Source organism: Peromyscus californicus, unplaced genomic scaffold (assembly GCF_007827085.1).
Source record: "Peromyscus californicus insignis strain IS unplaced genomic scaffold, ASM782708v3 Scaffold_71__1_contigs__length_206052, whole genome shotgun sequence".
Classification (NCBI taxonomy): domain Eukaryota; kingdom Metazoa; phylum Chordata; class Mammalia; order Rodentia; family Cricetidae; genus Peromyscus; species Peromyscus californicus.
The window spans coordinates 145,685-160,600 of NW_026294586.1; the positions used below are offsets into that span (position 1 = coordinate 145,685).

Here is a 14,916-nt window from a genome sequence, read left to right on the forward strand (position 1 = left end):
TATAACAGAGCAGAGATGTGGAACAAGATGAACTCCCAGAGGCAGACAAAACTGAAGGTTCTACTTTCATACATGCCAGCAAGTAGGCTGTTTGGCTTGCATCATGACTGACTTAAATACAGACTGACTACATGTTTAAATTGATGTGTTGGAGCTAACAGAGTCAGGTTAGCCTTTCAACTGAGGCTGAGCACAGCTGACATTGATAAGCATTAAGAGCCCTCACATTCTCTTTCTCTGGGGTGGGTGATTAAATGAGGGTTCCATGGAGTATAACAGACAGCACCTGTGGGGTAGTCTCAGATAAAACTGGGTTAAAAAACTAATTGCTTGTGTATACAGAACAAACAGGAAATGTGTTGAGACTGTTGAGATGCATATCACATGTACAGTGAGGAATTTAATCCAGAAAGTCGCCTCCGACTCAAACTTTCAGAAGCATTTTAAAGAAATCACCAAGGAGAAATGTGTGTCCAAATTAAGTACCTTATCTGGGAGGTTTTTCAATCAATTACATTCTGACCCAAGTCATTAAGGCTCATGATCATTCATGAAGAAAATGCATTTATTCATTTCAGTGATCCTCATACTCTGAAATAGCCCTTACATTGTTAAAATGTCCAAAGTCTCTTCTGATACTCAAAATGATCTCTTGATGGTGACATCATGTAAAATTAGTAGAGTTACATCTTTTGAACATAGAATGGCACACAGTCCCATTCACATTCCAAAACAGTGAAATGGAGACACACTGAGGGAAGGTTGAATGAAGGAAAGACTGAAGCACAGCAAAACAAAAAACAAATCCTGTATCTCTGCTCAGATGCAAGAGGCTTCAGTTCCAAAGGGCTTAGATGGTCCTTTCCCTGCAACTTCTCATACATCTCTCTCTGTTTACTTCTACTCCCTATATGCAGCAAGGTCTACATGGAAGATATCTCATAGCTTATGTATCTCAACATCTTGTGGTGACAAAATGCAAACCAATTGTGTGGAATATTATTTTAAGATATTTTATATTTGTGTATGCTGTGGAACATTTGTTTTAATGATGCAAAGATGTGTTGCATTTTTTATGTTGCATTTGTTTAACTCTGTGAAGCTGTGATACATTTCCTGTCTAAAATTGGTCTAATAAAAAGCTGAATGGAAAATAGCTCATCAGGAAAGGATAGGCAAGGCTAGCAGTCAGAGATAATAAATGGGAGAAGAAATCTGAGAGTAAAAAAAGGAAGAAGCAGCAACAAAAAAAGAGGACACCAGGGGCCAGCCATTCATCTAGACAGCAAGCAATGGAGTAAGAAGTAAAGAAAGGTATACATAATAGAGAAAGATAAAAGTACAGAGCTGGGTTTGGGGATTTAGCTCAGTGGTAGAGTGCTTGCCTAGCAAGCACAGGACCCTGGGTTCAGTCCTCAGCTCAAAAAAAGGACAGAGCCAAAAAGTAGGTGGGATAATTTAAGGTGAGAAAAGCTGGCCAGAAACAAGTCGTTAAGGCCAGGCAATTATAAGAAAGAATAAGCCCTTGTGTGTGTGATTTATTTTAGAACTGGAGAGCAGGCCATCAAAAGAGTAAAGAGTTAAAAAGGAATAAAAAACACCAGGCTTCATACTCACAACCTCCTGCAGTGAACCCTCCCAATCTCCTCACATGGTTTCTGTCTATGCCAATCATAGATGCCTTCAAAAATGCTGAACTGTAACCAGAGGTTAAGAATCCATAATCTTACATTTTGATTCTCTGTTGTTTCCAGGAGAAGCAGATGATGTGATATCCTGCAAAGTTTGACTTCTTGATTGGGATGGACTAAAACATGCTTGGACCACAGGTGAAGCCAGTTTTGTATGAAGTTGCTTCCTGTGACTAGAAATCACTTTGCTTACTCATTTCATAACTTCAAGCACTAGGTAAATAGAGCATTAACCTTAGGGAACCTTCCATTACCCTTCATGCTTCCATTTTCTGTATAATGGTGATAACGTCTTTGAAAACCCTTGCCTTTTTCAGCACTTCACTGCCCTCTGAAAATACCTTCTCATTTTCATTTGTTTCTGCCTCACTTGTTTTCTTCCGCTGTTGACCTGAATGAGTCTATAAAAACACTCCAACAGATTCAATATTCCATTTAAGAAACTAGCCCATTATTTTTTAATTCTGCATTAATAAATATCCTGGGCATTGACAGAATAAGAAATGATTTGGAGCCAAAATATCACACAAATGACTGTTGGCCTAATTTTTATTGAGTCATTTTGACTGAAATCCTATAGTCTCAATCTCCACTTTTTGCCATTACTCTTAACTTTCCCATCTTCCTGGTCATACATGATGGACCATTAATGTTCTGTGTGTAACTTTCTATGGTTTTTGCCAAAAAAGGTCCTGATATCTTCCACATTCTTTCAAAAGACAAGCTTCTCAGGTTCTACCTAGCAACAAAATCACTGTTGGTGTTATATTTTTTGTTCTAACTTGCTTTTATCCTGCTGTGATTAAAGCCTCTAACTAAAAACATATCAGACAATGAATGGGTTTATTTGGCTGATTGTGTCAGATCACACTCCATCACCTTGGGAGATCAGGATAAAAAGCCATGCTAACAATTGAAGGCAAAACCCACAGGCAAAGATTGCTTTCTGGTGTTCTCTCTTGGCAGTAACTGTCTCATGCTCAGTTAGCTCGCTTTTCTAGCCCAGGCCCACTTTATTATTAGGCTTATTGTCACTGTAAGGAACATGTAAAACCTAGGGTAAACAGGAGTGATAAGCAATAGAATGACTTCAGTAAACCACAAATGGAGTAGTGATGAGCTATAATCTATGTGTGGAAGTAGGGATAAGACTAGAAACCTTGCCAGAAAGGGATATAAAATGAAGCCTCAGACCTGACCAACAGATCTCATCAGACCCTTGCATGAGACGTGAGAGCCTGTCCCCAGTGCAGACATGGCTAACTGGAGGAAGGCTGACCCAAGATCCATAGGAACAGACGTGGCTAGTCCGGACCTGTACACCTGGAGAGGTACTCCCATTCTCATGTGGAAGACAGTATAAATATTACTTGTAATCTTACTATGTGAATAAATGAGTGTTATACCAAGTCTGAATCAAGAGTGATTATTCCTCCCCCATAACTGGGGTATGCTCTTGCTACAGTCACCCTAGGTGGAATAGCCATTCCTGCTACCCTACGTGGAGGAGCCTTCTCATTTCAATCATCAATCAGTAAAATCTCTCACATGCATAACAGTTTCTGACTATTATAAATAAAGCCACTGTGAACCTAGTTGAGCAATTGCCCTTGTGGTAGGGTGGAGGACCATCATTTGGGTAAATGCTCAAGCTGGGTCTTGATGTAGATTGACTACCCATTTTCAGAGGGCTTCATATTTATTTTCCACAGTGGCTGTACAAGTTTACATTTGTCAAAGCAGTGACTCCCCTTGCTCTATGTCCTTGACAGCATTAGCTATCACTTTTATTATTGATATTGTCATTCTGACAGATATAAAATGAAATCTCAAAGAAGTTTTAATATGCATTTCCCTGATGGCTAAGAATGTTGAACATTTCTTCAAGTGTTTCTCAGCATCTTTAGATTCCTCTACTGAGAATTCTCTTTAGAGGTATATCCCAATATAAATGGATTATTTGGGTTGATGTTGTCAAGATTCTTTAGTTCTTTATTATCCTGAGTGAATCAAACATGGTATGACAAACATGGTATGTACTCACTTGTAAGTGGATATTATTAGTTCAGTAAAGTACAATCACAGTAATCACAGTTAATCACAGTACAATTCATAACTGCAGAGAGGCTAAATAATAAACAATAGTCCTAGGAGAGATTTGCGTCTCTCCCTTGGAGGAGGAAGTAGATAAGATTTTTTTGGTGCACTGATGGCATGTTGGGATGGGAACAGTAAGGATCGGGTGAGTAAGGAAGAGACAAAGTGGGAGAAGGTAGGGAAAGATAACTGGAATAGGGTGAGTTTTTAGTAGGGGTTTTGAAAATAGTGCAATGGGGCTGGAGAGATGGCTCAGTGGTCAAGAGCACAGACTGCTCTTCCAGAGGTCTTGAGTTCAAATCCCAGCAACCACATGTTGGCTCATAACCACCTATAATAAGATCTGGTGCCCTCTTCTGGCCTGCAAGGACACATGCAGACAGAACACTGTATGTACAATAATAAATAAATCTTAAAAAAAAAGCCAGGCGGTGGTGGTGCACGCCTTTAATCTAGCACTCGGGAGGCAGAGCCAGGTGGATCTTTGTGAGTTCAAGCCCAGTCTGGGCTACCAAGTGTGTTCCAGGAAAGGCGCAAAGCTACACAGAGAAACCCTGTTTCGAAAAACCAAAAAAAAAAGAAAAAAAGAAAAAGAAAATGGTGCAATGTAAACAACCTGGAACCTGGGCTGGAGAGATGGCTCAGTGGTTAAGAGCATGGACTGCTCTTTCACAGGTCCAGAGTTCAATTTCTGGCAACTACATGGTGGCTCATAACCACTTGTAATGAGATCTGGTGCCCTCCTCTGGCCTACAAGGACACATGCAGGCAGAATACTGTATACATAATAAATCTTTAAAAAAAAAATCTTGGAATCTATAAGGGTGACCCTAGTTAGGACTCCAAACAATTAAGATTATGGAGGCTGAACTAGCAATTTTCTGTAACTACTTAAGGCTCCAGTGATTGAACTGGGACACCAAGCCAGCCACAGAACATTCAACTGAAACTCGACCTGCTTATAATGTATGCTGGGTCAAGGGTGCCAGGCCACCAGCACATGAAATTTTCACACTCCCTCCATTCCAATCAGTCTTGTCTGTTTTCATTCCCAACACTTCAATTAGTAAATGCTTAGAAATTACAAAATCACTCCTCCTTCTATAATCAGGTCCTTTTTTTAAATAATGGTGACTTCAGCAGCTTATTATCTACTCTGTTTCCCCCAGTAATGTGCACAATAAACTATTCCTTCTATTCTGGTCTGAAGATTGAAACCATGCTCCAAATGCAAGTCCTTTTCCTTTTACAACAATGGATATTAAATTAGATGACTCACAAGAGTAGTTTTTAAAACCCAGAAGTGATACGATCATTCAATTTAAGATTTTGCAGCTGTAATATAAAGGACAGTAAGATCACTGCCCTGGAGAGCAACACACTGGGACCACAGCCATTTGTGTCAACATAAGAGAGCTTGTGTCAGAATCATTTTTCTAAAAAGATTAAAATGCAAGTGTCCTAGAAGAAATATGCCTTTCAAGGGAGAAATCACTCCACACAATTAAGAGATTAATAAGGAAAAATATCGTTAATGATGGCATGCATCCATTTCTCGCTAATTCTCAAAGACGAGCCAGCCCAGAAGAGATCTTACATTCCACATATTCTATCTTCCTTGTGACATTTGGATTCAGGTTCCAGATTACACTTTGAGTAATTTAAATTGGGACCAAATAATGCAACTCCACCCACATAGACAGATAGGAGACTTACACAGCAAAGACATTTCCAAAATTATTTCTTAAATAACCCAGTGATATGAAACAGTATGATCTTCTTCAGTGACAGGGTTCTGAGATGAAGGGGATGAGAAAGAGAGAAAAAGAATGAGGCAGAAAAGATAAAAGTCTGGGTCAGGAGGTCTTGCACAATCTATGTCTCATGTCAACTAAGCTTTTTAAAGGATTTATTTACTCATTTAATTATTTATTTATTATTTATTTATTTATTATGCATCATACGTTATCCTGCCTGCATGTATGCATGCAGGCCAGAAGAGGGCACCAGGTCCTCTTATATTATAGAGGGTTGTGAGCCACTATGTAGTTGCTGGGAATTGAACTCAGGACCTCTGGAAGAGTAGTAGCCAGTGCACTTAACCCTAAGCCATCTCTCCAGCCTCAACTAAGCTTCTTAAGAAGAATAGCACCTTGTATACTACTTGCAGGGGGGAAATTGAAGGAAATGGATGACTTTTATGAAGTCAGCCGAAACTATCACACAATGGGACAAATTCATGATCTGAAGCAATCCCACCACAAAAGCCCTAGCTGTAGACATTACCAGCTCTCTAAAGCCTATTATAGCTTTAGGGAAGGAGCCGTTCTGTTGTCAACACATCAGACCCTTAGGGAAGCCTCCCAAGGTGTAGGTCCTAGGTTTTAACTTCCTTCCCAAGAATTTTCCTCCTCCCTGCCTGAGGGCATAAAGGAAAGCCTTGCTTCATCAGGCAATTCTGTAACACAACAGTGTTTTCCATTTCTTTCTTGCTCACTTGCTTTTTTTTGAGACAGGGATTCTCCATGTAGTTTTTGGTACCTGTCCTGGATCTCGATCTGTAGACCAGCATGGCCTTGAAATCAGAGATCCACCTGGTTAGGATTTAGGCATGAACCACCACCGCCCAGCTCTACATTTCTTTTTTTTTCTCTTTCCTTTCTTTCTTTCTTTCTTTCTTTCTTTCTTTCTTTCTTTCTTTCTTTCTTTCTTTCTTTCTTTCTTCCTTCCTTCCTTCCTTCCTTCCTTCCTTTCTTTCTTTCTTTCTTTCTTTCTTTCTTTCTTTCTTTTTCTTTTAAAGACAGGGCTTCACTGTGTAGCTTTGGAGCCTCTCCTAGAACTCACTCTCTAGACCAGGCTGGCCTCAAACACACAGAGATCTGCCTGCCTCTGCTTCTCAAGTGAGTGCTGGGATTAAAGGTATGTACCATGACGACCACTACCACCATCACCATCAACACCACCACCACCACCACCACAAACGTAGTGTTTTACTTTTCAAATGTTTGTCACTTGATGTCATATTGCCCATGTGGCAGAACTATGCCTTTCTAAAGAAGAAATTGGAACTTTATTGCATGCCAGGACTTAAGGTTGGTTTGGAACCTGTAATGCCTCAATGCACAGCTTGTTAGATATTCTTTGATATAGGATTAGGCCTAGTGGCTGGTTGTAATGAGCAGTGTCTCCTTTGTAATGCTTTTGGAGCCAAATGTCTGGACAATCCTGGTGAACAAATGTGTATCCTATTGTCCTAATCTCTAACAGGCCTGGCTAGAATATACTTATTTTTTTTTTCAGAAATGCGACCCTGCTTGGAGGTTGTGTTTCTGGGGAATTTCATGTAGAAGGGAGGTAAGGGACAGGGTGGGCATGGGGTGGTAGTCTAAAAATCAGTTTGCTTCACCAACTGGCTGCTACAACAACAGTAAAGTCAGTGAAATGAGGTCATCGGTTGTAGACGTACACCTAGTGGGTGAGTCGAAGTGAACCGAACCAAAACGCACACAGGATGAGCAACTGCTAATTATTTGCTAAGCGCTTCCTTCCATCAGTCTTTAAATATGGCTTGTTTGGAAAGAAGGCCACTCGGTCGAGGATGAGCTCGGGTGAGCTGTCCTGTAAGAGCATCCACAGGCCTTTGTATTCTCTCTGCTGTGGACATGGTTTCTGCTGCACTGAAGAGCTGATTTAGAAACAGGAGTATAAAACTGCTCCATTGTAAAGAGGTGGCTGTTTTTAAATAATATCCCCTTTGCTTCTTACAAAAAGGCATAATCTGCAAATATATAAAAAAGTCCGCTGGCATCCTATCAGAAACAACGGGTCATCCTATTACTTAAGGGATGCTTTGTAGAGCAACAGTGAATGCCTTGTCTCACGCTCATTTTCTAAACAAAATATGAGGTCCCTGAGGTTGACCCACATGATTCTTTGCCGTGTGAACTGTCTGGGGGTTCCCACACCAGAGCTGCCTGGGAGCACTGTGCCTGGGCCTGAGCCCTCTGCTCCCAATCCCAGCCCCGCACTGTCCACTTTCCTCTTTTTCTTTTTTTTTTTTTTTTTTTTTTTTGGTTTTTCGAGACAGGGTTTCTCTGTGTAGCTTTGCGCCTTTCCTGGATCTCGCACTGTAGACCAGGCTGGACTCGAACTCACAGAGATCTGCCTGCCTCTGCCTCCCGAGTGCTGGGATTAAAGGCTTGTGCCACCACCGCCCGGCCACTTTCCTCTTTTTCATGGGCCCAATCACCGTCAATGCTGTGAGGTTGGCATCCTGCTGTCACATCTGTGCCAGCTCCTGCTGCTGCATCTCTTTTGCTTTCTGCTTCAACCTTAATTGCTCTGGGTCTTCTTGTCTGGACCGAGACTTTGCTGCCTGCATCAAGATCTCCCTCTTCTGCTCATCTTTCCTCTGCTTCTCAATCTGATCAAGCTGTTCAAAGAATTTGAGCTGAGCCCTGACATCACTCACTTGCTCGTATCTGTCGTCATCCTTATAAGAGAAGTTTTTCTGCTGAGCTGTTTCAGATTTTTTTCTTTTTTTTTTTTTTAGTTTTTTGAGACAGGGTTTCTCTGTGTAGCTTTGCGCCTTTTCCTGGAACTCACTCTGTAGCCCAGGCTGGCCTTGAACTCACAGAGATCCGCCTGCCTCTGCCTCCCAAGTGCTGGGATTAAAGGCATGAACCACCACCACCCGGCTCAGATATTTTTTCTACAAGATTCTGCAGCCTTTGTTGTTTGGCATGAGACACGTAACTCACTACATGTGGATGCAGTTCCGTGATGCCTTGCTTTTTACCTATTTCCAGTATCCTGCTCTGCAAAGGTGTGGGGAGGAGGAAGGTGTCATCTTTACAGGATCGAGTCTGTGTCCCCACCAACTCAGAGTTTGAGGCCAATATTCTTGCACTTTCTTCAGACAGGTTTACTCCAGCCATTGACACAACATCATTGATGTCATCATAACCAGAAAGGTGCCTCCCCCTGACTCCTTGAGCTTGTTTTTCTGTGCAGCAACTGCTTGTGCAGATACAGTAGAAAGGGCTTTGGTTCCAGGTAATACCACAGGGACTGGCTGCAGCTGGTTCAGTTGGATCTGCTGTGGTGTGTTGAGTGTGATCCGGTTGTGAGGCTGCCACAATTCGACCATGGGTGTCTGCGTCAAGGTCACCTGTGGGGGCTGGATCAAGGCTCCAGGCTTCGGGGGCAGCTGGATCACCAGTGGTGTGGGTGGTGCCTGCTTGCCAACACCAGCGTGTGTGGGCTGCGTGAGGCTGATGACCGGGGGCTGGAGGACGCTGGTCACTGGAGCAGCTGTTTTCCCAGCTGTGCACTGCACCGAACTGCTCAGTACCACAGTCGTGAGTGCAGTGGTGGCCTTCGAGGCAGGTGGCTGTTGCTGCTGGTTCTGCTGGATAAAGGCCGCAGAGTCTGGGGTCAGCTGTCTCAAGGCAGTTAAGCTCCTCTTCAGGAAAGGCACAAAGGAAGGTTGAGGTGAAGAGTTCAGTTCTCGATATAACCTGCTAGTGAAATCTTCTACTTCAGTTTTCCCATCTAGCAAGTTTTGTACTAATTCTTTCACATTAGCCTCTGTCTCTGTAGACTGTTTACCGGAGGAAGCCAGTTTTATTAAAGTAGATAGAAAACTTTTACATTTCTTCCCATTTTCCATAGGTTTTGTGGCCACTGTGGAGGTGGTGCTGGTCCCGGGATGATTCGTTGAGGTGTCCCTGTCTCAACAGCTGTGGCAGTTCCGAGTGAGGCTGTCTGTGCAGAACCACCCAGAACCAGCTAAGGCTGTACCCCAGGAGTCCGCTGTAAGTTTGCAGTGGGCTGTACCGTCGTCTGTGCCTGAGACACCTGCTTAATTATGGTAGTTGGGGTCACCTGCCATGCAATAATAGGGGTTCCTGGAGCCTGCACAATGGAGATCTGGACAGGTGGATCCCCTGTGGGGGTTGCAATACAGGGTGCCATGGTGCTATGAGGCTGGGCCTGGGCATGGGCCTGCATCTGGGCCAGGGCTTGCTGAGGGATCATTAACAACTGCGCCTTCTCACTCCACAGGAGGACCATTCCTGGAGGCAGCTGGACGTCCTAGATGTTAGTCGGGTTCTGAGGCGGCTGCAGCAGGCGCGGGGTCAGTACAGTGGGCGTCGGTGTGGCCAGGATAGTGCCAGTGGTGGCCGCCGGCGTCTGAGGAAGACTGGGGGTCGCCACCGCCATGTCCTTTGCCAGCCCTGTGGGGGCGCCGGGCGCAGGCACCGGAAGCGCACCCGACATGGCAGGACCGAGCAGCACGCTACCCTCCATGACCCCGACCGCGACCCGATGCTGGCCCCGTCCAGTCACAGGCTTGGGCACCTCCACCTTGGCCCCCAGTGCACACACGCTTGACTGGCCCAGCCCCGCTGGGTGCAAACCCACTTTGTAGTCCACCTTGCTGTTGAAGAAGACCTCGTCGTCTTCACAGACTCCTGATAGTCTCAGTTGAACTGCTTAAAAGCATCTAGTTCCTTGTTCTCATGCCTTATATACGTTTCTGCTTCCTCACATCGCTTCCTGGGATTAAAGGTGTGTGTCCTCTTCAGGTAAAGACATGAGACCATAGGTGTCAGGGTTAAAGGTGTGTGCTATCACGCCTGCCTCTGTTTGCAGTGTGGCCTTGAACACACAAAGATCCAAATGAATTTTTGCTTCTTGAGTGATAAGATTGTGTGTCCCAAAATTGTCTGGCCTCTATGTCTAACTAGTAGTTGCTTCTGTCTGCTGATCCCCAGATAAGTTTTATTTGCTAGACAACAAATAAAATATTATCACAGATGTTTGATCTCTGACTTCACGTTGAGATCAGGTGAACTGAATATACTTTTTATCTAGTGGTCACAAGGAATTCAGATAACCAGGAAAGAAAGCAGAAACCAGATCACAAACAAGAGTGTATGTCTTTCTCCTATCAGAAAGCTGGGTGATGGCTCCATTGCTTTAGGAGATTTATTCCTAAAATCCAGAGTAATCTGTTAGCAAATGAATAATAATAAAGATTAGTCTTCATGGAAAGTTGAATGTTTTAAGCATAGTTGAGCTAGGAAGGAATGTGTTTGCAAGCACTATTGTTAGCCAGGACATCTTCCTCCATGGGCAGGTGAAACCAAAACAAAACAAAACAAAATACTGCATTATTCAAGGTTCTCTGCATGAACAGGATTGGGAGAATAAACCTTCCATGTATGTAGAAAGTGGATTTTTTAGAATGTCTCACAAGCTATGGTAGAGCTAGTCCAACAAAGGCTGCCTGCCATGGAAATATGAAGAGTCCAGTAGTTATTCATTGAATGAGGCAGGACATCTGAGCTGGTCTTCAGTATACACCAAAATTCTAAGGAAGTAGCCTCTAATGATAGTAAAGAATGAAGTTGGTATCCAAAACTTGGACAAGCAGGCAAAGAGAGAACTTCCTTCTTTAATACCCTTTATATATGTACGCTAACACCAAGAGTTGCTATCCAGATTAAAGGTGCATCTTATTCTTTGTTGTGAAAGGACCAAGCAGACATCAAAACAATCCACTCAGTCTTCTCTCAGAGATCAGATCTCAATTTCAACTTCTTGAGACTTAAGCAAGCAGTTCCTCGGAGGGCTAAGACTTAATCCAATAGCTCCCTTTTTGTGCATATCCTGACTGCTCAACAAGGTTCATTCAGTTATTTACTGTCTGGGACCTCTCACCAACTTAGAGCTTTGTGCATGGGTTATTGTTTTGTGCAAGTCCAGCCAGCCTCAATGGCAGCTCACAGAAAGAGCCTAGGCCAGTGAGTCATCTCCCACAGTCAGTATGTGCAAGGCCAGCCAGCCGCCAGGGGAGCTCAAGGACAGAGCCTAGGACTTGTTCAGGCCTGCCCAAAAAGGATAACTGTATTTCCCAACAAGTAAATTCAAATTTACACACTCTCACCCAATCATATGATTGCGCTTGTACCACCCTGCTTACGGTTTTTCCATTAAAAAAAATCTTACCCTGAGAGCTCAGGACCATCCCCCTTTACCTGGCTAGCCAGGGTGTTGGACATGGACCAAGCTTGGGCTTGATTGTTATCAATAAACCCATTTTTGTTTTGCATCAGATATTGGCTTTATGGTGGTGTTACCTGGGGGTCTCATGATGCAGCCACAACTGTTGATTGAATTTTTGTTGTTTTCAAGAGAGGGTTTTTCTGTGTAGTCCTAGAACTCATTCTGTAGACCAGGCTGGCCTCAATCTCAGAAAATCAAACTGCCTCTCCTTTCTGAGTGCTGTCATTAGAGATGTGCATGACCACCAATCAGCTGAAGGTGGGTACCACCTGAAATGATCCAGATTAAAAATGGGTGTCTGTTGTTGCTTTTGTTATTGTTTTCAAGACAGGGTTTCTCTGTGTAGCTTTTGGAGTCTATCCTGGAACTCATACTCTAGACCAGGTTGGCCTAGAACTCAGAGAGATCTGACTGCCTCTGCCTTCTGAGTGCTGAGATTAAAGGTGTGTTTAAAAGGGTATTTAACTTTAAACCTTAAAAAAAAGCCCTTATGTGTGCACCCAACTCTTTGGGTTTTAGTTATTCCAGACTTAGTCAGTTTGATTACCAAGAATAGCCATCACAACAGATGGGACAGATAAATTCAAAAAGATTACTTACCTGCAGGAGGCAACGTGAGAATGGGAGTAATTTCTAAAACAATGCTTTTCCTAAACAAAAGAATTGTGGGGACTTTAATTAGGTAATCTGGACATGTTCATGCAGAGTTCTCCCTCTTCCTAAGTATACTCAGTTAACAAATAGACTTCTGAACATTATCACAACACACAAGCAAAGATACTGTTATTTCAAAGTCATGCAGAAACATATAAATTATAAAAATGATCAAAAGAATGCCTCTGGCTTGTTCATTTTGTACCACAAGGTCTTACCTGAAAATCAATCAAATGACACAGTGAAAATAAATGGTTTTGAAGCCAATGTGACCTGTCAGTCTTGATATTTGATCTAAAAGGTCACATACCAATTCCACTCTTCTCCCATATACAAAAGATAGAGAACACAAATACAGAAATCTTCAACGAGATGTCACTTAACAGCACTGTTTGCTCTGCTCCTAGATGAACAGTTATGATGAGCTTTATTAACCTTAGAACAGAGGTGCATTTGCTTCTGAGCAGGCTGGCTTGGCAGAAGGCCATAGCTCCTTCCATGTAAGACCATAAAAGTTCATTTTAACTAGCCCTGGCTGCTGTCTGTCTCAGGGCTGTGACATTACTGGACAGAATCCCATTCTTTCCTATTTTAACTTTTTAAAAATAATTTTAGTTTTATGGTGTTTTTCCTGTAGGTGTCTGTGCACAGTATCTAAAGAGGCCAGAAGGCAGGAGATGCCTGGGACTAGATTAATAGCAAATTGTCAGCTACTTGCAGGTCCTAGGCATGGCACCTGGGACCTCAGTAACAACACCTAGTGCTCTTAATTGCTGAGCCATCTATCTAGTCCCTCTTTTTATTTAAAATTATGGTTTATATTTTATTTGTGCTGAAATGTGATTTTATTTGTATGTTAATAAATAAAGTTATCTGGGGGTCAGAGCTAATAACAAGCCATAGCAGAAGTCAGGCATTGCTAGCACATGCCTTTAATCTGATCACATTGCAGGCAGAGTCTGTGTGTTCAAGGACATAGCCAGCATGGAGACACACGCCTTTAATGTCAATTCCAGCCATAGAGATCTGGAAGTCTGTATAGACAGGCAGTGATGAGGAGGTCATGTGGTTGGGTTTACAACCAATGATAAGGATGAACAGAAAGTCAGTAAAAAGACAGACACACAGGAAGTAGAAATCTCTCTCAGATGAAGGACAGCAGCAGCAGCGGGTGTTAAAGAGGCAGTCTTGGTCTCAGATCTTAGCTACTGTTCTCGGACCTCTGGGGCTTTTAACTCTGCATTTGGCTCTGTGTTTCTTAATTAATGAGACCGTTACATCTACATTATTACAATTATTTCTTTAATTTGTTAATTAAAAGATATTACATCACATTTCTTTCCAAATCACTTCCAATTTCTTCCTTGTTAGGTATGAGTGAATAAGTATGCTGAAATACATGAATACAACCTGATGTGTCCATTTTTATTAGCTGTACATATATTGATAATTGGCTGATCATTTTATAATGGATGAACAATTGGGGGGAATTTCCTTCCTGGCTGAGATTCATTCTCTCAAATGAAGGAGAATTCCACTTTATAATCAGCATCAGCCTGACTATGCTGTATTAGAAAAGAAATATAATCAAGAATAGAAAACTTAGGAAGGAAAACATAGTAGCAGTTAAGAGTACTGAAGATTGTTTGAGAACATCCAGCTTCCAATCCCAATGTATATAGAAGCTCACTACTATCTGTATCTCCAACATGAGGGACTACAATATCTTCTGGCCTTCCTTGAAACTTCCACAGTATAAATTATTATTATTATTTTTATTTTTATTATTTTGCAATACAATTCAGTTCTACATATCAGCCACAGATTCCCTTGTTCTCCCCCCTCCTGCCCCCCTCAGCTCCCCCCCAGCCCGCCCCCCAATTCCCATCTCCTCCAGGGCAAAGCCTTCTCTGCAGACTGAGATCAACCTGGTAGACTCAGTCCAGGTAGGTCCAGGCCCCTCCTCCCAGGCTGAGCCAAACGATCCTGCATAGGCCCCAGGTTTCAAACAGCCGACTCATGCAGTGAGCACAGAACCCGGTCCCACTGCCTGGATGCCTCCCAAAGAGATCAAGCCAATCAACTGTCTCACCCATTCAGAGGGCCTGATCCAGTTGGAGACCCCTCAGCCATTGGTTCATAGTTCATGTGTTTCCATTCGTTTGGCTATTTGTCCCTGTGCTTTATCCAACCTTGGTCTCAAAAATTCTCTCTCATATAAACCCTCCTCATTCTCTCTAAGTGGACTCCCAGAGATCCACCAGTGGCCTAGTCATGGATCTCTTCATCCAGATCCCTCAGTAGTTGGATGAGGTTTCTAGCACAACAATTAGGGTGTTTGGCCATCCCATCACCAGAGTAGATCAGTTCGGGTTGTATCTCGACCATTGCCAGCAGTGTG

At 42.8% G+C, this 14,916-nt stretch overlaps 1 pseudogene; it reads right to left on the minus strand.

Moving 5' to 3' along the window:
- Positions 1 to 7,622: 7,622 nt before the first annotated feature.
- On the minus strand, positions 7,623 to 11,823 carry LOC128100321 (transcription initiation factor TFIID subunit 4-like; annotated as a pseudogene).
- Positions 11,824 to 14,916: the final 3,093 nt, after the last annotated feature.